At 34.0% G+C, this 23326-nt stretch overlaps 1 long non-coding RNA gene across 1 annotated transcript in view; it reads left to right on the top strand.

The window, feature by feature from the left end:
- The first annotated feature begins 1031 nt into the window (after positions 1 to 1031).
- LOC129313116 (uncharacterized) overlaps positions 1032 to 23326 on the top strand; it is a 29146-nt gene continuing 6851 nt past the window's right edge. The window contains exons 1-2 of the long non-coding RNA XR_008593865.1: positions 1032 to 1292; positions 1667 to 1737. This is a non-coding gene — a long non-coding RNA (uncharacterized LOC129313116). The remainder of the gene's footprint in view (positions 1293 to 1666; positions 1738 to 23326) is intronic.

Raw genomic sequence — 23326 nt, 5'->3', positions numbered from 1 at the left:
TTTTTTATTATAATAATAAAAAAATTATTATTTAGTGACTTATGAATTTTATTATATCTTGTGGGTATTTTTTTTAAAAAAATAATTATCATTTAATTATTTTAAAATTTTATAATATATTTCAATATTTTTATATATATGACATTATCCATCATCTAATTATTATTTTTAAACTTACTCTAAATAACTATTCAAAATCAATCCTTATTCAGATTATTTTTAAAAGTTTAGATAAATATTATAAAATTTTGCAAAATTTTTTTTTTAATGAGTGATTATTTTATAAAAAGAGCTTAAACAAAGCCCATACCATATCACATGTTACAAATTATCAAGCAATATAATATTCAAATATGATATATTATAATTTAGTAAAGAAATTAAACTTCAAGCTAATGAGAAGATAGTCATATAAAAATATTAAACTTCGGGCTAGTAAATATTACTTTTTTTATTAAAAAAATATAAAAATATTTTAACTGAATTTCACTTCTAATTAAATAGTTATTTATTTTTAAATTAACTCTATTTTTTTATATATATTCTTATTAAATATTTTATAATAAATGTAAGTTATTTATCAATAGAAGTATTTAAAAAAAATAATTACATTTAAAAGATTAAAAATATCTGTATATTTTTTAACATTTACTTTTTTAAAACATATTATATTTTTAAATGAGGGAGAGTATAAATTTTATTGAAGAAATTAGACATTTACTATGATAGAATTAAGGTAACAATCCATTAAAAAAGACTTAATATGTAATAATTTGGGAATTTCAAGGTTAAAAAAGGAGAGAAAAAAGTCTGAATTAAATAAATAATAATATTTAATTAATATTAATTAAAGTAAAATTAAATTTTATGATAAGTTATTAAAATATATTCTAATTTTTTTATCTATATTATATAATAGATTATTAAATTGTATTATTGGATCTTTGTCTAAAAGACACATTTTTGTCTATTCAGCCGTTTAAATTACTGAAATGCCCTAATTGCTATTTGAGCAGCAGGATTGTTTTTAGAGCGGGGAGAGACTGAGAAGCTCCGTCCATTCTTCCGTCGATCTTCCTCCTCCGTCCTTTAACTTGTCGCCGGGGGGGGGGGGGGCGTAAGCAGCTTCCTCCATCGCTGCTGCTGCAAATTCTAAACGCATCGCTGGGTTCCTCTTCTTCTTTCCGTGTTGCGCGTACTTCTCCGTTTTCCTTCTCTTGTTTGGCGTCGTCACTGATTTGGGTGAGGGAGGGAATTTCGAAGCCTTTATCCCTCTCGTCTTTTGCTTCTTGGTGAGTCCAATCTTGAACCTCTCCCCTTGTGTCGGTTCTGAGTGGGTTTTGAGTTTAGGGTAGATGCTGAATTATTTTTTTCCCCTTCCTTTTGATTTAGTTGCTGTGCGTGTAGGGATATAGTTATTTAAATATTGGTGATTGAAAATTATTGGATAAGATATTGAAAGTTCAAAACTTAATTGGGTGATTTTAAAATTGTGCATACAAGATGTTTGTCAAAAGAGCTAAGAGGGAATCATATTCCATTTGGGTAATTATTTCTAGCTGCAATCAAATAGAGAAACTTTGAGATATAGAAGATGGTGATAACTCTGGGAAAGAGTGTATTTAAAGCTATGGAAAGTCTATTGAAACTTTATTATATTTGATAGGTCCCTAGGAGAAGAGGAACTGGTTAGTTAAAGTTGGAAGGGGGAAATTTCAGAATTTGGTGGCATATTAGGTAAGTGGATAACGTTTCTCAATAAATGAAAATGATGGATTTCCACTTACCTCATTGTCTTCATTTTGAGAAGATTTTCTTACTCTACCTTTATGGTTAAGTTCATTTAGAGTATGAAATAGTTTATTCATAATACGATTGATTTGTGTTGTTTTTCTTATGGTATTTTAATTTCCTAGTAGTATTATATGTGCATTGGATTGGACAAATCACTTTGAAAAGATTATTTATACCTTACAAATAAAATAATAGTTTGAACTATAAAGACTTTTAGATTACATGCATGCCATAAATGTTTGTAGGACTAGATTCAGATCATTGGTTGCCAATGATACTTTTATTAGCTTTGACGTACCATGATATACCTAGCTAGTAGGGTGCATAGGAGGGCTAGTCCCATATGTTGGCCAATACACGTAAAATAAAGGATGTAGTTTGGTGGATATAATTTCACGCTTGTTTATTCTTGAGTTTTATACTTGCATTTATTGTTCGTGACTTCTTGCCACGTTGGATGTTATTTACTCTCGTGGACTTTGTAACTATGCTTGTTATTTATTCTGTTCAAGTCCTAGTAGAAAATAGGTTTTCTAAGTTACATTTTAGCTTTTCACTTTCAAAAAGATGAACTGTGTTTTTTTTAAAATAAATTTTCAAAAGATATATTCTTATTTTAGTGGTTATGATTCTCCATTGTTTATTTACTAATTTGTTAATTATTGAAAATAAATTGCATTGCTATCTTTCCAATACCATTGATAATTAGATTAGTCATTATTTTCAATTTATATGTTCATGATTATCATTTATTATTATTATTATTATTACTATTTGGGGACATTATATACGGGAAGAAGAAATTTTGGCATTCAGATAGTAAAAGCAAACCTACCTTTTAGTAGACCTTATAGGACTCCTTGGGACAAGAAGTATTTTGTTACTTTTGATTACCTTGTTAATTAATGTAAATATTTATAGTATTTTGGTTTTTTCCCTAAAGTCACTCCACGTATCCTATAGGCAGATCTTTGGTTTTAAGTATTTTAGCTTTTATACACACACACATACACTCTTGTGAAGCAGAGTTTTGTATGTTGTCTGAATATTTTTCTTGGTAGGTTGTAGAGGTTTTGGGAAGTTTAATTTATAGGTATTTTGCTGAAATTTTTGATGAATTTCTACGATTGAATATTTGTTCCTATTAGCATATGCTTATTAATATAAATCAATATAGTATGATAAATTTGTAATTAAAGTGCTAGGTGTTATATGAGTTCAAGCTTATAGAATGAGTTTCCTTGTATTCCAGCTGGTCACACTTCGAAAATTTCATGTTGTGACATGATTGTGTCATCCAAGCTGTAGTTATTGAGCCGAATAATACTTGTGTATTGAGCAGAAGGTATGTACAACAATATATACATGAGCAAGAATAATCAAATCTCCGAGAATAAAGGTGACAGAATCAGAGGAGAATATTAGGGAATGAATCGCGTAAATCCCTCTATTTTAACTACCCAATATCTCTCCTAATAATAACATATATTACATTAAATAATCATTATTTCTAACCATACTCCCCCTCAAGTTGGATCGATGCTAATCATGTCCAACTTGCTAATACAATTATCAAACACTAGTTTGTGTAATCCCTTGGTGAGTACATTTGCAGCTTGGAGTCTAGTTGGTAGACAGATGAGGCACATGATCCTTCAACTTTTTCCCTAATGAAGTGTCTGTCAATTTCACATGTTTAGACCTTTCATGTTGGACAGAAATTAGCGCCATACTTACCGCAGCTTTGTTATCATAATAGAGCTTTAATGAAGGATCAACTCTGACATGTATCTCATCCATGACTCGTTTTTACCCATAATACCTCTAAAATGCCTTGAGCCAAAGCCCTTAATTTTGATTTAGCGCTACTCCTAGAGATTACTCTTTGCTTTTGACTTTTCCATGAGACTAAATTTCCCCATACAAGGAACAATATCCTGACATTGACCTCTTATCCTTGTATGTTCCTCCCCAGTCTGCATCTGGATAAATTTATATGGATTGTAGGTTTTGTTTTTGAATAACAACCCTTTTTCAGGTGTTCCTTTCAAGTATCTCAAGATTTTATATACTGCTTTCGTGTGCCTCTCCATAGGGTCGCACATATATGACTTGCAATGCTTACCGCAAAGCTATATCTGGCCAAGTGTGAGAGAGATAGATTATTTCCCAACTAAACTTTGGTATCTATCTTTGTCCACTGACTCATTCTTCTCTTCTTCCTTTTCACAGTCATCTTCTTCAAATCACACTCATCTTCGTTCTCTTTCTCGGTTTCTTCCCCTTTTCTTAACCACGACAAGTGTGTTTGTAGGTCTACCACCCTAACGTACTTGTCTCAGGAAGCAAATCAATGATGTATTTCCTTTGGGACACATTGATCCCTTTCTGTGACCTTGCAACCTCCATACCCAGAAAGTACTTCAAATTCCCAAGGTCTTTACTTCAAATTCTTTCTAAGAGCCATCTTATTCTTTTAACTTCCTCCTCGTGATCACCGGGGACAATTATGTCATCAACATATACTATGAGGATACACTTTTTTCCACTTTCTATCTTCACAAAACATAGTATGATTAGACAACCCCTTGTGTGTACCTTTCTGCCCTCAAAACTTTAGAAAATCTGTCAGACCAAGCCTGGGGTGATTGTTTTAAACCATACAACAATTTTTTCATCTTTCACACCTGATTTGTTCACCTTGCCTCAAAGCCTGGGGGTAATGTCATAAAGACTTCTTCCTTAAGATCCCCATTCAAGAAAGCATTTTTAATGTCTAGTTGATGCAAGGGCCAATCTAGATTTACAACTACAGAAATCAAAATTCTAATTGTATTCAATTTGGCCACGGGAGCAAATGTCTCTTTATAGTCCAAACTATATGTTTGAGACCCTCACCACCAATTGTGCCTTTAACCTATCTAAATTACCAATAGCATCATATTTAGGGTTAAATATCCATTTACATCTCATAACTTTCTTTCTTTTGGAAGTTCTACTATCTCCTTTTGCATCTCACTCTCATGTACTGTTTTTATTTTTTATTTTTAATAACAAAAAATATTTTTTTTAATACATTGTTAATAAGTATAATTATTTTATCAATTTCTATTATAAATTATTATCATCTACTGCTCTTAAGTCAGCCTATTTTTAATTTAAAACTGTTTGTAAAGTAACATAACTAATAAATTTTATTTTAGTTTATTTTGAAAAAAAATTCTAAAAACCATATTATAAAATTACAATTTTTAAAAATAAAAAATGAAATAGAAATTAAACAGGCCCTAAGCTCGACGCCTGAATTATGTGTGTGTAGATACGTATACATGTTGGTTCAGAAGGAATAAAAGTCTTTTTAGCAATTCACCAAAAAAAAAAAAAAATCTTTTTAGCAGAAGGAGCAATGGGAAATGCTACACGTTTCCTATAATGCTATATATGCAACCCCACACCCCCCCCCCACACAGTATTTATATATAGATATTTGTTGTTTATTTTGTTTTATTAGTATGTATTATGATATTATCTCATTTTAAATTATTTTATAATCGGGCACGAAGTGTTTAATTTGATAGTTATTTTGTTGCATGATTTTAATATTTAAACGATAATAATATATTAACATGGCACAGGCGTCTGTAAAATCATCTTAACATCAATGTAATGTCACCTCTTATTGGTTGGCCTAAAAAACATGACCTCTCACTAAACAATCCATACCTATACAATCTATACCTGCATTAATTTGGAATGCTTGCATGAACAGTGACTGGACAGTAGTAATTTACCAAAAAGCCTCCACTTTTTTCCTTGTTTATTAAAAAAGGATTCAATCTAACAACAAACGTTATATTAATGCGTTTGTGTGAAATAGAATAAGTAAATTAAGTTAGCTGAAAATTAGGTAATTACTTTATTAAGAGGTGAGTTTCGATTAAAAATGTATTATATTTTTTAATAGAGGGAGTATGTTTTTTCATGTTCAATCTTACTTGTTATTTAATTATTGTTTTGATTTGATAGGATGAGATTACTAATTATAATATTTGTTATTATTGTTAATTATAATATTAATATAAGCACTTGTAAGTTTCTACCTTCCATAGACTTATACTGAAAGGAAAATGAAGCGAAGTGTTTTGACAAAATATTTACCCATGCTTGGTGGGATGTTGAGTGGTTATGTTTAGGTGGGGGTTCATTTTTAGAGAATTCTTTTCACGTTGTGAGAAGGGTCAATTGATATTAAAGATGTATCGAAGACCATCCGAAAAAACAAAAAGTCAAGACAAGTGTAAGGTGATAGGTGGTAGAGGATACTTTTAAAATTTTGAATAAAGAGTATGTAATAGGGCACAATTCTTGAAGCATGTTGCAGTAGCTGCGGGCCTACAAGGATTAGAATATTGAATCCTTCCTTATAGCATAGACATACTGTTATAATATAGGCATACTGTTATAACATAGGCATATAGACAAGACAAGTATTTTATTTTATTTTGATCGACAGAAAGTTTTATACGTTTTATACGTCAACCAACCAATGGTTATATTTTCTATAAATTCTTCAAAGAAGTCTTCAATACTAAAATAAAGTGTATGTTAATGGTATCATAGAAATAATATCATATGTAACTATCAAAGTCGAAATTGTAATTGTATATATTATCACAATTTAATTTAATTTGATTAATTATTTAAAATATAAAAACCTGATATACATTTCATACCTGCATCTCTTCTTCCTTTATTTTTTCATTATCAAAACCAAAAAAAATTAAATATTTAAGTGTTAGATTTTAAATGTAAAATCCAAATCTATTAATACAAATACCATCTGAAATTAATTTAACTATTCAAATTTCAATAATAATTTTGTAAAATATAAGAACCGTCCAACTCCATTTAGTGATTTCAAATTTATAATGTTCTCTCTACCATAAAAGCCTACATGATATAAATTAATAAATAAATTCAAAATATTTAAAAATTATTCTCTAACATACTCCACTCTTTCTGTTAAAAATGTAAGATATTTTTTTGAGGTTGAATGTTAAAAAATGTAAGACATTTTTAATATTTTAAAGTATAATTTATATTTATTTTGAAATAAAATTTTTTATTAAATAAAGGTAAATATAAAAAGATGACCTTAGTTAAAAGATATCTTATTTATTTATTTATTAGAAAATAAAATTTAGTTAAAAATATTTCATCTATTTAAACAAAGGGAACATGATTCAACTTTTCAACACTTTAGTTTTTCATATTTTCGCTAATTTTTTTTTAAGAACCTCATATGTGCACATAATGAGGAAGGTTATTGCAATAGTGAAGAAGAGGTAGAAAAGTGAAGAAGAGGTGGAGTAAAATGAAATGAATTTTAATAGTACATGTTTTTAAGGAGTGAAATGAAAGGAGAATACCTTAAGTTACAATTACAAGGCCAAGATCATTGCATTGGTTTAAATTTTTTTTTATTTTTTGCCGACACATTGCATGAGTAATTACAAAGTGTAATAGCAACATACAAGAAGAGTGGGAGAGCATGGGAGGAAATAAAAGGGTGGGGAACAAGGGAAAAGAGTGCCAAAACATCACATGAAGACAACATGAAGTCTGGCTGCTACATAGTCAACAGGCAAATGCAGGTGTGGCACCCGTCCTCTTTCCACTTCCTTATTCACATCGTACTCTACTCTTTTTTTTTAATTTTTTATTCCCCTCATATTATTCTCTTTTAATCTACTACTTTCCCTCCCCACCTCGTCTTAATATTTAATGTTTTGCATATACGCTCCCTCTTTTTGGTTTGACTCCATGCACTTTCCTTTCTATAACCTTCCACTCCACTCACATCTTCATCTCATTCTCATTTTTATCAATTTAATATCTGTTTAAAATGGTTAAAATATATGGACGAATTAAATTAGATATGATAGTAGCATCATGCAGTTAAATTAGAGTGAGAGGTCATGTGAGGGAGTGGGGGTGGTTGTAGATGTGTCGCGTAGATGCCAATACGATGTAGAGAAAAAGAAAGGAAAGGAGATCTAAGGAAAGGGAAGGCATAGGTCTTGGAACTATTGAAGGACACTGCCACTTTGTCGTCCTCTCACTTTTGTTTTCTTCTTTCCTTTATGTAAAATCAAGGGCTGTGGCATTTTCTATTTAGATCACTTTCTTGTTTCCATATCCTATCTTGGCTTTAATTGTTAGCTACTGTAGTAATCGGAATGCTCAAGACATCACATGCAATTTTTGAAAGAATTGGAAACCCATGTTGATTATTCTTTCAATAATCCAAACATTTATTTCCAAAAATGCATTAAGATCAAGAGTTGCTTCTTCTAAATAATAATCTAATTCAGACTTTGTAATGGCAGAAGCATCATGAATCTTCACTCTAAGAAAATCCTATATTGAATTGAAATAAGTGTTGATAAATTATCAATTAAAATAAAGTGCTAAAAATAGATAGATGAAATTAAAAAACTTACACCATAAGCTTGAGATAATGCTTTTTTTTTTCATCCTTCCTTTTCTCCACAGTGTTATGTGGACTCATAGATGATTGATGAGTTGATGTTGATGACCCTGGACCTAGAGATGATTGAGTAGTTGGAGATGATTGTGGTGCATCACTCACTATTTTGTATTGATCAATTATATAAATCAACTTGTGCTTGATAGTTTCAATCTTTGCATGGCCATGCAAAGGATCAATCAAAGGATAATAATGTTCAAACACTTTAAATTTCATTCATGGATCAAGAACAGTCCCAAGTGCAAGAATCATACTATAATCACTCCAATACTTGTGAAATTTATCTTCATTTTGCTTGCCATTTCTTAAAGTATGGGGTCATCACTCATCATGTGTTCATTCAATAAGATTTCAATTCTTGCTATTTGCATGAAATAGATGTTTGAGGTTGGATAAGATGCCCCTGAAATCAAGTTAGTAATCACATCAAAAGGCTCCAATAAAGTACATATCTCCTCCGCTCTCCTCCATTTTTCACTAGAAGGACTAAACTTATAATTTTTATCAGTTATAGAAAAGCTATTCAAAGCCCGTCGATATTTAATCGCACTTTTCAACATTGCATATGTTGAATTCCATTTAGTGGGACAATCTGTTCTTAAGCCAATTGATGTGTCAACACCCCCAACTTGCTCAAACACCTCTTGAAAGTAATTGTCCTCATCTCTGATTGTTTAACATATTTAATACTCTTCTTGATCTTTTGCAATGTAGAACTTGCCACCTTCAAACCCTTCTGAACTATTAAATTTAAAATGTGGGCACAACATCTCACATGAAAAAATTCTCCATTGCATACCAACCTATTTTGCCAACTCAACCTCTCTCTCAATATTTCTTGCATGTTGTCATTTGCTGAAGCATTATCTAGTGTAATAGAGAACACTTTTTTATCAATTTCCCACTCTATTAAACATTCATGCACTTTTCTAGCTAATTCCACCCCAAAGTATGGTTGGCTCTATTTTACAAAAAGCAAGTATTTTACTATTTAGCCTTCACTTGTCATTAACAAAATGAGCAGTTAAACATATGTATCCTTGTGAAGTTATTGTTGTCCAACAATCAGATGTTAAACATATCCTACCAGGACTTTTTAGCATTTCTTGCTTCAAAATTCTTTTTTGATTGACATACAATTTCCTGACATCTGAAACAACAGTTTTTTTAGAAGGAGTAGTATCGGGATTTAAATACTGTTGTATTTTCCTCACCCATTTGTATTCAACCTAAGAATAAGGAAGGTCATTCTCAATAATAGCCATAGCAAGCATCTCTCTTAAAACTCCAAGATCAATTTTTCTAGAAACAAGCTTTCTTTCATGATTTAACATCATTACACCAACATCATGATATTTTGTAAGAGGTTGATAGGTTTGAACATGACGGCGAAGAGTAGAAGTCCCATGTGATCTACTATCTATTTTGTACAACATTCCATAACCATGACATTTTGCTTTTGGTATTCCATTAACAACTACTTTAGTAAAAGATTTCTAAACAACAGATCTTTCTTGTTTTATCTTCTTTTTTTCTTGTTTTTTCTCACGAGTGTCACCACATCCCTCTCTTTCTCCATCATCAGTGTTAGCACCAGCAACATTAACAACACTTGTATTTCCTAACTCTAACTCATTATCAGTTTTAGACTCATCTAGATCTAACTCATCATCTAGAGAATCAATCCTTTGAGAAGCAGCAGACATTTTATCTACAAAAATATAATTTATATAAATCAGAAATGATCAACTATAACCAGTCATATATATCATCTATGGTTCAGTAATTAAAGAAAACAAATGGAACTAAGGAACAAAATCATAAGCATTAAGCAATATAGGTACAGTCTATAGAGGAATGGCTTACCTGAGTGGCTGAGTCTTAAGTGCGAGACTGCAAGTGTGAGAAAGGAAGGAAGAGGAGACAAAGAGGAGACTAAGTTGGCAGAACTAGTCCCTGAAGACGTGATCGAAGGGCGACGAGGCGAGTGGAGAATTGACTTTTTTCGACTGAAGGTTGAAGCGATTTCAAATTCTGTTCACTATTCAGCAAAGAATGAGAGAAGAGCGAAGGGCAGTTCTGCAAGCCTTGACCGAAGGGTGACAAGCCGATGAGGCGAAGCCAAAGACAAGAAGACAGTAGAGATCAGAGAAGAGCGATAGAGCTAATTAGCTGAGTGAGTTCAAGGCACTAGGGTTCGTGACTTCGTGTTTGAGCGACTCTACGGCTAAGTCTGAGACTCTGAGTGTGTCTGCTGCTGTCTGCGTATGGTGTGGCATGTGCGGTACTGCAATGTTTCTTTTCTTTCAGATTGAGATTGGGTTGTGACTCGTGAGTCTCCTCGTCCGTACTGTCAACTGTGGCTTGTGTCTGTGTGGACTGGGTCTGGAAGTTTGGACTGGGCTTATGTGGACTGGATTGTGCATCGTTGATCCATGCATGCCTCCAAAGTCCAACTGACCAGACATAGACTCTGTGTCAAAGATTTTAAAAAAAATATTAATATCAACGGGTTTGTGGGCTAGCCTGTTTAGCTCGCACAATTTGATGGGTTGAGCTAGCCTAACCTATTTTTCATAACGGGCTCATTTTGCCAACCTAAACAGTAAAAAATGGTGGGCTAACGGGCTGGCCCATTGGTTGAACCCGTTTGCCTGGCTCTACTGAGAAATGTATAAATTTTTTTTAAGTAATATATGATAAAACATAATAGTTGTTATAAAAGCTTGTTTTATTATTGATAGCAACCTACATCGTAAGTGTCGAGTCTACATGGCAGATATATTATTCTAATTATGTTGAGTACAATTTTACCTTTTCTTGCTTTTTGTTATTTTACAATTTCTCATCATGGAAAAGAAGATAGAAAAAACACATAATTACATAAATAAAAATTAGTTTAGTTAGTAAATATTCAAATCCTATTTCTTTGCTATGATGCAAGAGGAAAACCAATAATATGAGTACATATTCATCCTAATTTGTAACTTAAAAATATAATTCTTTTGCTTCCATTCCTGGATACATAATAAAGAATAGCCTATGAAAAAGTACTATTTTAGTAATTAATATTCCTATTACTGGATGATACAATAGTAAAATTATATGTTTTTATGGAAAAATGTGTGACAAGGCTTGAAATAAAAGGACAAAGGTAGGGAAAAAATTAATACATTTTCATTTATATAAGTCATGGGAAAATGAATGTGTACCATGATGAAATGAAATGAAAAAAATATAACAAAATAATTTTTTATATTAAATTTGACAAGTTACTTAATCTATCTGGACAATTTTTAGAAATAGAAATTAGCAGATGGAGCATGATGAAAGATGAGTGTTGAAAAATATTTAAAATAATTATTAAAAATTAAATACTAATAAATGTCTATGAGTATAGAAAAAAATTAAATCCTAAAAATTTTAATTCTAATTATATAGCATTGTCTTTTTCTAAAATTTAATATGATTAATTGTAAATAATATTTTTAAAGTCATGTATGTGCCATTGTTTCGAATAGAATTGAAAAAAAAAAACATGTGTGACATAACTTGGAGTTAAATAAAATAGGCTTAATTATATGTGGGGCGGTTTTGGCTTGTCTCGCATAACTTAATTTATAGTTTTTAGCTCACGTAGGATCTACCCTACACATCTGATTTATTAATTTATTAATTTATATTTATTAATTTATTAATTTATATTTATTAATTTTTTATATGATATAATAAAAAAGGTAAGGAATATAGTACGTTGTAGTACTCAAATTTATAGTATCAATTTTTTTTTTACTTTGTTAGGCAACCATTTTCTTCTTTTTTATTTTATTCTTTAGATGGACCTTAGATGCGTTATATAAGTCATCCTTAGTCCTCACCTTCCTTTGTGTTGCTAAACTCCTTTCTAATTCGCTGCTTATTCGACTGATTCACTGCTCTTAATTGACTAGTCCTCCTCCTCTCTTGACCATTACTCTCTCTTCTCATTCGCTCTTCTTATATTCGACTGGTTCTCCTCCTCAAATGACAGCACTTATATGTCAAATTTCATGCAATGCGCCGCAGCACAAGTGTCATTTTCTATACAGAATTTGTTTTTGAGATTTAAAACTCATTATTTGGGTCCCAATTGATTTCTAAGCTTATGCTTTGTTTTCAAAACTCTGATTTGGAATTATTAAAGCATGTTTGAGATTTGAAGTATTGAGATTGGGATTCCCTTGAAAGTTTTTTAGAAATTCCTTTTATAAAACCTCACAGTTTGGTAATTCTTTGAGGGTTAAGCCCTAGATTACCATGATTTAGAATTAATTGTGGTTTAACCTCAGGGAGGTTATAGTTTGGCATCAATTTCTTTGGTTCTTGGAACTGGATCGTGATTTGTGAATTCGGTGTGAGCTTGCTTGTGAATGGTGCATTTACATATAGAAAGTTGGCAATTAACATTATACACATATTCTTTTCCCTTTTAAGCTAGTGTTAATTATTTTTCTTTTATGGGATAACTTCCATCTTTAGGAGGGGAGAATGGTGCAAACAAGAAATACTGCCGCCAACATTCCAGCAAATGTATCAAGATAAGTGTGGGAAGTCTTGGTATAAGAGGAGAACATTGTCCCTAGTGATTATGTTGAGATGGAACAAAGCTCAAGACAAGCCAGAGAGTAATCGAGAGCTACAACAGGCAATGAGAATATATTATTTGAGTTAAAAAGCATGATAGAAAGGATTGAACAGAGAATAGATGAGCATGATGAGATTTTAAAGAAAAGATCGAAAGAGTCAACCAAGATTGTAGAAAGAGTTGGCAGTCGTGGTGAAGTAAGATTAGAGAGGGAAATACTTGATCAACAAGAGGAGGAGTATTATGAAGAGAGTAGACCATAAAGGCCTGAACTAGTAAGGCCTAGAGGATTAGAGCAAGAGAGCTCTATTGATTTAGCCTTGAAGAAGTTGATAAAGTTGAATCCTCCATCATTTGAGGGTTCCATGGAGAATAGAGCAGCTGAGAAGTAGATAGATCGGTTGGAGATGATCTTTTTTGTTATGACCTGTACGTCTGAGCAGTAAGTATTACTTACTACATTCCTGCTTAAGGATGCTGCCAAGTAGTGGTAGGAGAGTGTGAGGTCGGTGGATAGGTCTCAATTGACATAGAGTGAGTTCAAGAGGAGATTCTTCTCCTATTATTTTCCTGCCTCTTTCAGAGCTGAGAAAGAGGCTGAGTTCCATTGGCTTCAGTAAGGGAACATGAACGAAGAAGAATTTATAACTAAGTTCAATGAGTTATCTAAATACTTGACTTACTTGAGGAATCATGATGATGAGTACTAGAAGCTAAGCAGTTACTTGAGAAGATGCGGCCTGATTACAGATAGCAATTAGCACCCTTTGATATTGTCACTTACAGTGACATGTGTAGCAAGTTGAGAGCAGTGGCTAGATAAGGTCATGAGGCTAAGGACAGCCAGAGGAGAGATGGTAGGGGCCGTTTCTCTATATATACAGGTCCTACTGGAGGTGTTGGCAAGACAGCTGGATATAGTTCTAGATTATCTAGATTGGGTAGCAGTGATAGTAAGAAGAGAAGTTTTCAGAGGTGTTCACATGCTAGAGGTTCTCAGATGATGAGTAATGCCCTCAGGAGTATGGGTGGGCAGACTCAAGCTTTGAGATAGGATTCTGCTCCTACGGTAGCAAGACCGATTAGAGCCCCACAGTGCAACAAGTGTGGGAGCCACTATGTTGGAGAGTATTAGACATGTTTCAAGTGTCACAAGGTTGGACACATCGCTCGGTATTGCCCAAAGAATGCTCTTCACATTGATCAGATGTTTGTTATTCTTGGTCGTGTGTTTGCTATGATGAGAGAAGAGGCTGAAGCTTACTTGAAGCTTATCTGAGGTATGATTTCTTTAAGCAGTCAACAAATTTCTGCTTTGTTTAATTTTAGTGCCACTCATTCACTTGTTTCTGATGAGTGTGCAAAAAGACTAAGCTTGCATGTTGTTGAAATGCCTTTCTTGATGAATGTGTTTATACTGGTTGGTGCTTCAGTGCGAACCAGTTGGGCTTGCTTGAAAGTAGAGTTGAAATTTGGTGAAATAGTCACAAGTATTGATCTAACTTTTTTGCCCATATTGGGAATTGATGTGATAATTGGCATGGATTGGTTGTCCGCTAATGAAGCGACGTTAGATTATAATAGAAAGACAATTTCATTACTGATGTACACGGAAGCTACAACGAATGATAAGACTACACCGTCTGTACCTATTACTACTCCGAAGATCCCTAAGTTCTTATCAGCGGTACAAGGAGAGAAGTTGGTGAAAGAGGCATGTCAAGCCTTTATGGTGTTCTGTTCAGTACACAAAATGTATGATGGAGTAATAGATAAGATTAGAGTTGTCAATGAGTTTCCTAAGGTGATTGCAAACAAAGTGTCAGGATTGCCACTAGAGAGAGAGATTGAATTCTCAATCGACTTGGTACCTAATACCGAGCCAATCTCGAAGGTTCTGTATCGAATGGCTCTAATAGAATTAAATGAACTTAAGAAGCAGTTAGAGGAGTTATTAGAGAAGGGGTTGATTAGACCTAGTGTTTCACCTTAGGGTTCCCCTGTTTTGTTTGTCAGGAAGAAAGATGATAGTATGAGATTGTGTATAGACTACTGACAGTTGAACAAGGTGACAGTTAAGAATAAGTATCCGTTACCCTAAATCAATGACTTGTTAGATTAATTGGCTGGAGCAGTAGTATTCTCTAAGATCAACTTGGGATTCAGCTATCACCAGTTGATAGTGAAAATGGATGATGTGCTGAAGACTGTATTCAGAACGAGATATAAGCACTATGAGTTTCTTGTTATGCCCTTCTCACTGACTAATGCACCTCTAATCTTTATGGATTACATGAACTGAATCTTTAGGCCCTACTTGGACAAGTTTGTATTGATCTTCATTGATGACATCTTAATATATTTGGTTGATGAGGAAGAACATGCTAAGCATTTGTGGATTGTATTGCAAATTCTGAAAGAGAAGAAGCTTTATGCGAAGTTAAGCAAATGTAAATTTTGGTTACGGGAGGTGAAGTTCTTAGGTCACGTAGTGTTGGCTAAAGGTATTACAGTTGATCCTTATAAGGTGAATGTGGTACTATAATGGGAAAGACTGACTTCTGTGACTGAAATCTGAAGTTTCTTGGGTCTAGCAGGATACTATAGAAGATTCATTCAGGGATTTTCTCAGATGACATCTTCTTTGACCAAATTGACTAAGAAAGATCATCCTTTCATATGGACTGATAAGTGTGAAGAGGCTTTTCAAGAGCTGAAGCAGAGATTGATGACTGCACCTGTGTTAACTATTCTAGATTCAAAATCGCCATTTGTGGTGTATATAGACATTTCACTTAAGGGTCTTGTATGTGTTCTAATGCAAGATGATAGAGTTGTGGCATATACTTCGAGATAGTTGAGACCACATAAGGAGAACTATCCTACCCATGATCTTGAGCTTGCGACAGTGGTGTCTACAATTAAAATATGGAGACATTACCTTTACGGTGCGCAATTTGAGGTATACAGTGACCATAAAAGCCTCAAATATCCAATTGATCAAAAAGAGCTGAATATGAGACAGTAGAGATGGATGGAGTTCTTGAAAGACCACAATTTTGAATTGAAGTACCATCCTGGCAAGGCTAATGTAGTAGCTGACGCATTGAGCTGGAAGACGCTACACGCAGCATTCTTGATGATGCAAGAGCACAAGATGTTAGAGGATTTCTTTAATGAGCACAAGAATGTTCCTAATTTTGTGTCATACAACTTGAATGTCACGGTGATTACAAGTGAGTTTTGGAAAGAGCTAAGAAAAGCACAATTAAAAGATGAGTACTTGTTGGAAATCAGAGAGGACATTGAGGAAAACTGAACGACGGCTTTTGGCGTCAGTGATGATAGTTTTGTGTTGTATACAATAGTATGTGTGTTCTTAAGGAGATTAGAGAGACTATCCTAACAGAAGCTCACAGGAGTAAGCTAACAATCCACCCTGGTGCTACTAAGACGTACCAAGATATGAAGAAGCGGTGGTGGTGGCCCGGAATGAAGCAAGATGTGACTAAGTTCATTTCTAGGTGTTTGACATGTCAGAAAGTCAAGATAGAACATCAGAAACCACCTGGATTGTTACAACCTTTAGAAATCCCAATGTAGAAATGGGACAACGTGTCTATGGACTTTATAATGGGATTGCCTCGTATTCAGGCTAGTCATGATGCTATATGGGTGATTGTGGATAGACTGACTAATTCAGCTCACTTCCTAGCCATTCAAGCAGATTATACCTTAGAGAGATTTGTGGAGGTTTATGTTCAAGAGATAGTACAATTGTATGGGGTACTGAAAGAGATTGTGTCAAATCGCGATCTAAGGTTCACATCAAACTTTTGGAGAGCTTTACACTAGGCTATGGGTACTAAGTTGAAGTTTAGTATGGCCTATCACCCACAAACTAATAGTTAAACTGAGAGGATGATTCAAACTCTCGAGGACATGTAAGCATATACTATTGAGTTTAATAGAAGTTGGGATAAATACTTACTACTTGTAGAGTTTGCCTATAACAATAGCTTTCATATAAGTATTCAAATGGCTCCGTATGAAGCTTTGTATGGTTGAAAGTATAGATCACCTCTTTGCTGGACTAAGTTAAGTAAGAGGAGTATTTTTAGTTCGCACTTGATGGATCAGACCATAGAGAAGATAGACGTAATCCGACAGAAGTTGTTGAGTGCTTAAAGTTGGCAAAAGAGTTATACGGATAAGAGAAGGAGACCGCTAGAGTTTGTGGTCGAAGACCATGTATTTTTAAAAATATCGCCTGTGACTGGTATTGAAAGGTCTATTCGAGCCAAGAAATTAACTCTTAGATACATTGGTCTATTTAAGATTCTAGAGAGAATTGGGCCTCTGGCATATCAGATTACATTACCCCCACATTTATCAAGTGTACATGATATGTTTCATGTCTCACAACTCAAGAAGTACTTACCTAATCCGTCTCACATTATTGAACTAGAAGAAGTAGAGTTATGAGAGAATTTGACTTACTGGACTAAGCCAAAAATGATAGTTGATATGAAAGATAAACAGCTCAGAAACTAGATTATCTGCTTAATGAAAGTGATATGGAAGGGAATGACTCCCAGTGATGCCACTTAGGAAATGGAGGAGAAAATGAGACAACAGTATCCCCATCTTTTTTAATGAGGTAAGATTTATATGATTTACTAAATTTTGGGGGAAAAATTCCTTAAAAGGAGGGGAGAGTTATAACCTCCGAAAGATTTTAACCCTGGTTTATTAACCTCATGAAGGTAATTAGTGAGTTAATGAGGTGTGTGGCTAGAGGGGCTTAACTTGGCATAATTATTATGATTTCAACCTTAGAAGTGGGTCCGAATTGATAGTGGGCCACCCGGGTAAGGAAAGAGGATGAAAAAGTAAACAATTGTTTTCTGTGCCACACATTGTGCCACGTGGTTGGTCCACCACGGCTCATAGAGGCAATTTAAACGTAATAGGCTCCTCTATGCTATACGCCATAGTAGAGGGCATCATGCGCCACAGTGGAGCGCATCGTGTGCCGTGGCACACGGCCAAAAATTATGTATCCGATTCATTCTATGCGAGAAAAACAGAAGAAAGAGGAAGAAGAAAAATGAAGAGCTCAATTTTGGCTCTACTAGGGCACGGCATTGGGTTCTATTAAGGTTAGATTGAAGCTCTCAAACACTCAAGGTAGGTAATCTAAGTCTTATTCTTCCTTTCTTTCCCTCTTTTATGATGACTTATGGTAGGATTTGAGTTGAAAAATGGATTTTTGATCTATAGGAATATGGATCTAATACCATTGGTTAAAATAAGTATAATGAAAGTTGTTTAATGTATTGGAACACCATATTGATGATTTTGGAAATGGTTGGTCTATGGGAGCATTTATTATCCAAAAATTAATATTTATGAGGTAGTTGGGAGAGGTTAATGTGCATTAATAATATTTTAAGGTGTTATTAATGATAATGTGTATTTATGGAATCTAATGAGCCCATTGGGTATGAATAGGTAGTGATTATGAGTTGATAAAATAGAATGTGTGGAGTTTTTATGTTGATAAAGCTCCAAGAGCTAGTTGATGATGATGTTCTTGTGGAAGGGTTGTATAAAGGTTTGTTTTGGCACCATTCGAGCTTGTTGAAGCTTTTGGAAGTTAGTGTAGTGAGGGGTAAACCTTTGACCTCTTAAAGGTTTGAGGTAACCAGGGAAAATTTAATTTTTATAGTTGTATATTAATTATGTTTGTGAAATGTGATTTATGGTTAATTTGATGATGTATGTTGGCAAGTGCTTGATTTGTGAAATAGTTTTTGAGAAAGAAAGCCTAATGTTTTGTAAAATTTATTGTGATTTATTATTATAGATGGAGATTGTGTTATATAATGCATCAAATTATGGAGTATTAAATTATGTGAGTTTATGTGTTATGAATCAATTGTCAAAATGCATATTATGTGAAACATGTGAATAGCATGATCATTAGCGGGAGTTTGCCTAGGGAAAGGAGTAGATTGATTGAAAACCCATGTGGTATTGGCAGCGGCTGTTGAAATCGCGAACTAGCCTTGGCACCGATTGTTGGAATCGGGAGGTAGCCCTTATCCTATGGTTGTTTCGAGACTGTCCCACTTATTCTATGAGGGACTCAAACCTAACTAGTCTCCACCGGTTTAAGAGGAGGCTAGATTAGAGGTACGACACCCTATGGTTATTAGTTTTGGGGGAAACCGGATTACATAATTGAGTGAGTTAACCTTAGGCCGGTAGCTCCTCACAAGTGAAAGGCTAGGTTAGTCCGTGAAGGATGTAGCCACAAGATAACCGTCGGTTTCGTGTCAGAGGTAACAGGAGGATATAAGGTTGGCATATGATCATGCACATAAGTCTGGCCACATGGTTGTTAGTTTTATGGTCCGACATGTGTTGAGGGTGCATGGTTGTTATTTTTGCCACCCAGAGTTATGTTTTTACAAAATATCATGATATAGTTTGTGGCAAGTCCAGTCATAGTTTTATGAACCGTGGCTTAGTGCTATGTGAAATATGTGTTTATTTTCCTAATTGCATCTATTTACAATTGATATGCAACAGTATGGGTTAAGTTAAACTTGGTTATTGAGTGGTTGTACTCATCCCTCAATTCTCAATATTTTCAGGACGTAGCTCATTGAATCTGAGTCAGGGAAAACATACAGAGGCTTAGGATTTATGGAGAAAATCCTCTATATACCTCTCTTTATTTGTTTTCATGTGTATTTGTTAATGTAATTTGCCAACTAGGACTAATTGACATGATTTATGCACTACTTACATGATTTTGTGTATAACTAGTATATTTTGTGCCCTAGGTTAATGAGTTTTGGTTGTGAATCTATGGATAGGGTCAAAATACTTGTGCAAGTAGAAACATATGTATTTTGTGAAATTTGGAATGAAATGGTTGAGTTTGTGCAATAATTCCTCCCCTTTTATGTTTTGTGAAAATTAAGGGTTGAGTGGTGGTTTTATGAAATAAGCATTTTTGATTGTGTGTGGTGTATTGCATAAGTCTGCAAGAGTCCATTGAGTAGGGTTGGATGGTTTGTGTAAGCTATTAGCATGTGTGATTGAGTTATTAGGAGATTTTATAAAAAAGTGATCAAAATGAGTTTTGGTGTCTAACTTTTTATAAAAAATAAGTTTGAATGTGATAACGGTGCCATTAGCTAGAGTTAGGAGAAAGCTCCGTGTAGACACCGAAATCACCTCAATTCAATGTCGAATGGAGATTGGGGATGTATCAGAAGTTGCCTCTCGAGTTGTCAAATGACAACACTGATCTGTCAAATTTTGTGGAATGCGTTGCAGCACACGGCGCCTCACGCCACAACACACGGCACAGAGAAAACACACTGTGGTGCACATGTCATTTTCTATACATAATTTTTTTTTGAGATTTAAAACTCATTATTTGGGTCCCAATTAATTTCTAAGCTTTTGCTTTGTTTTCAAAACTCTGATTTGGGATTATTAAAGCATGTTTGAGATTTGAAGTGTTGAGATTGGGATTCTCTTGAAAGATTTTTAAAAATTTCTTTTATAAAACCTCACAATTTGGTAATTCTTTGAGAGTTAAGCCATATATTACCATAATTTAGAGTTAATTGTGGTTTAACCTTAAGGAGGCTACATCTTAATTAACTAATACCCTTTGTAGGATCTAGGTTAGCGCGTAGTTAGGCACCATCACTCGGCTTTCATTTCATCTTGCATCGCCAGTTATGCTTACGAAAAATGGCCCACTTGAAGCTCTCAATTCTGTGGCACGGCACAACAGAGTAGCAGTGTGCTCAGTGCTTAAGCACTTTGTGAAGGCTAGGATGGTGCTCAAAGTACCCTTACAGTAGATGAGTCATAAGGGATGCCTTAAAGAAATTCCTATTGAGCGGTGGGTAGAATCCTTTGCAGATGACTTAAATTCATGACTGGGTATTGTAAGTGGCAGAGTGGCCTTACTACCATAATCTATTAAGATTCATCCCAAGTCGCTTTGATTCGTCCCTCCCACCTTTCGTATCCAAATATGGGCCGAAGGTTATGGCATGCTCGTGACGCACGCTGGCAAAGCCCTGAGGAAGATTGTCGAAGTTGTTGGCAACCTTGGGTGAAGCTCGTGGCATGTGATGGAGTGTTATGGCAAGTCTTAGCAAAGCTCTGGTAGGGATAGCGAAAGTGTTGGCAACCTTGGGCAAAAGCCCGTGGCAAGTGATGGAGCATTGTGGTAGGTATTGGCAAACCTCGAGCAACGCCCGTGGTAAGTGATGCAGTGTTGTGGTAACTATTAGCAAAGTTATGGCACGGTCGAGGCAAGGGTTAAACCTTGGGCAAAAGATGTGGCAAGTATTTGCCAAGGTCTAGACCTACCATGGGAAAAGTCAAGACAGGCCCAGGGCAAGTCTTGGCACGTCCGGATCGACTGCAAGCAAGTCCTGACACATCTCGGGCATATCCTGGCACGTCTAGGGTAAATCCTGTCATATCCAGGCACGTCCTGGCATGTTTAGACCTACCACGGGCAAGTCCTGGAACATCCAAACCTACCCAGGGTAAGTCTTGGAGTGTCCAAACCTACCACGGGCAAGTCCTGGCACGTTCGAACCTACCCAAGGCAAGTCCTGACATGTTCAAACAAGTCGTGGTACATATAGACTTGTCACGGGCAAGTCCTGACACATCTTGGTACAGCCAGGGCAAGTCCTAGCACATTTAAGCTTGCCTAGGGCAAGTCCTGGCATGTACGGGCAAGTCTTAACACGTCCAGACCTGTCATGAGCAAGTCCTGGCATGTCTAAACTTGCCACGGGCAAGTTCTTGTAGTGCCAAAAAAAGTCATACCTATTTTAAAATGAAATCTACTTATTACATTTGTAATTTTTTGGTTTTATTAACTCAAACTCATCCCTTTTGACATGTTTGGGAGTCTAGCCACTGGAGCTGCCACGTAAAGGCCACACTCTTTAGAGCAATCAAAAAATCTTAGAAAATTTTGTAGGTGTCCAAAAATTATGAAACTTGGTAGAGTTCATCCTCATATCATGCCCAACTAGCCTACAAAAAATCGTGCAAATTGGAGGTCTCTTGGTCCCTCAAATAGGGTGTTGTTTTTTTAAGCAAAAAGTATGTCTGTTCGTGCCAAAATGGAAAAAACCCATATTACTCCTTAAGGCGTCCTACCCTACTTTTTTATGAACCCTCGTGACAAACGCGCATTTAATGTTACCTTTTTCCTAAGTAAATCTATCACCAAAGAAGTTTAGTTCAAGGAGGTTGGAAGAATTTATGCATTGTCTTAATTGTTTCATAGACTTCCAGTTAACATTGCCCCCATTACTTTTATCATCACAGGAAAGAGAGGAATTTTGAGCATGTTAATGATGATATCATTTGGAACAAAAGGCGATGCATTATTATAATCTTATTCGAGACGCATTTGTTTAATTTTTTCATGAAAAAAATTATTTTGTAAATTTTATGATCCATTTAAACTTTTAAAAGATAATTAAAATTAATAAAACATATTTTGAATATTTTGAGAAGCTACCACGACTAACTTCTAAAAATAAGATGATGTAGTAGAGTAGAGAGATTTTATAAAAATATAAAGATACATAAAGATATCATTAAATTTTAAAATAATTAAATAATAATTTTTTAACAAATATTCACAAAGATATCATAAAATCTAAAAAGGATACATGAACAAATTACTCTATGAAATTTAGATCTAATAATAATATAGATTTTGAACTCGTTTCCTCAACTTAAAAAATGATAGAAAATGACTTCAAAAAATCTAGAAAAATACCTAAAAAAATATTTGGTCCTTTTTTATAATCCTTTTGGTCCTTGTTTGTAATCTTTTTATAATTTTTGAGGTTCATCTTTATCATTTTCTAGTTAACTAATTGTCAAAGTTAAATTTTATTAATGACAAGAGCCAAATTATATTGTTTTCAAAAATTGAGGGAACAATTTGCACAATAAATAAGTTTAAAATTTATGGTGTTATTTGATCTAAAGTTCAACAAGTAATTTATTCTATTCCAAAAAATGTTGGGGCAACATTGTATCTTTAAATATTTTAAGATACCAATTACACCTCGAAAAAAACTTCAAGTGGTAGATTTATACTTTAACTCTATAAAATTTTATGAACTAGATCTCCATCAAAACATATTTTATTCATTATTTTAGATATATAAGAAACAAAAAAGCAATAGAGAAGAAAATAGATAAGCATGGAGCATAATATAATTTCGACATCAAATCATTTTATTCTTTATTGCAAATAAGAAGCAAACAAGCAAAAGAGA

Source organism: Prosopis cineraria, unplaced genomic scaffold (assembly GCF_029017545.1).
Source record: "Prosopis cineraria cultivar Desert tree isolate PC_DT_omini unplaced genomic scaffold, ASM2901754v1 PC6, whole genome shotgun sequence".
Lineage (NCBI taxonomy): Eukaryota > Viridiplantae > Streptophyta > Magnoliopsida > Fabales > Fabaceae > Prosopis > Prosopis cineraria.
Note: the sequence above shows the minus strand (reverse complement) of the source record. Positions and strands in the feature narration are given on the sequence as shown.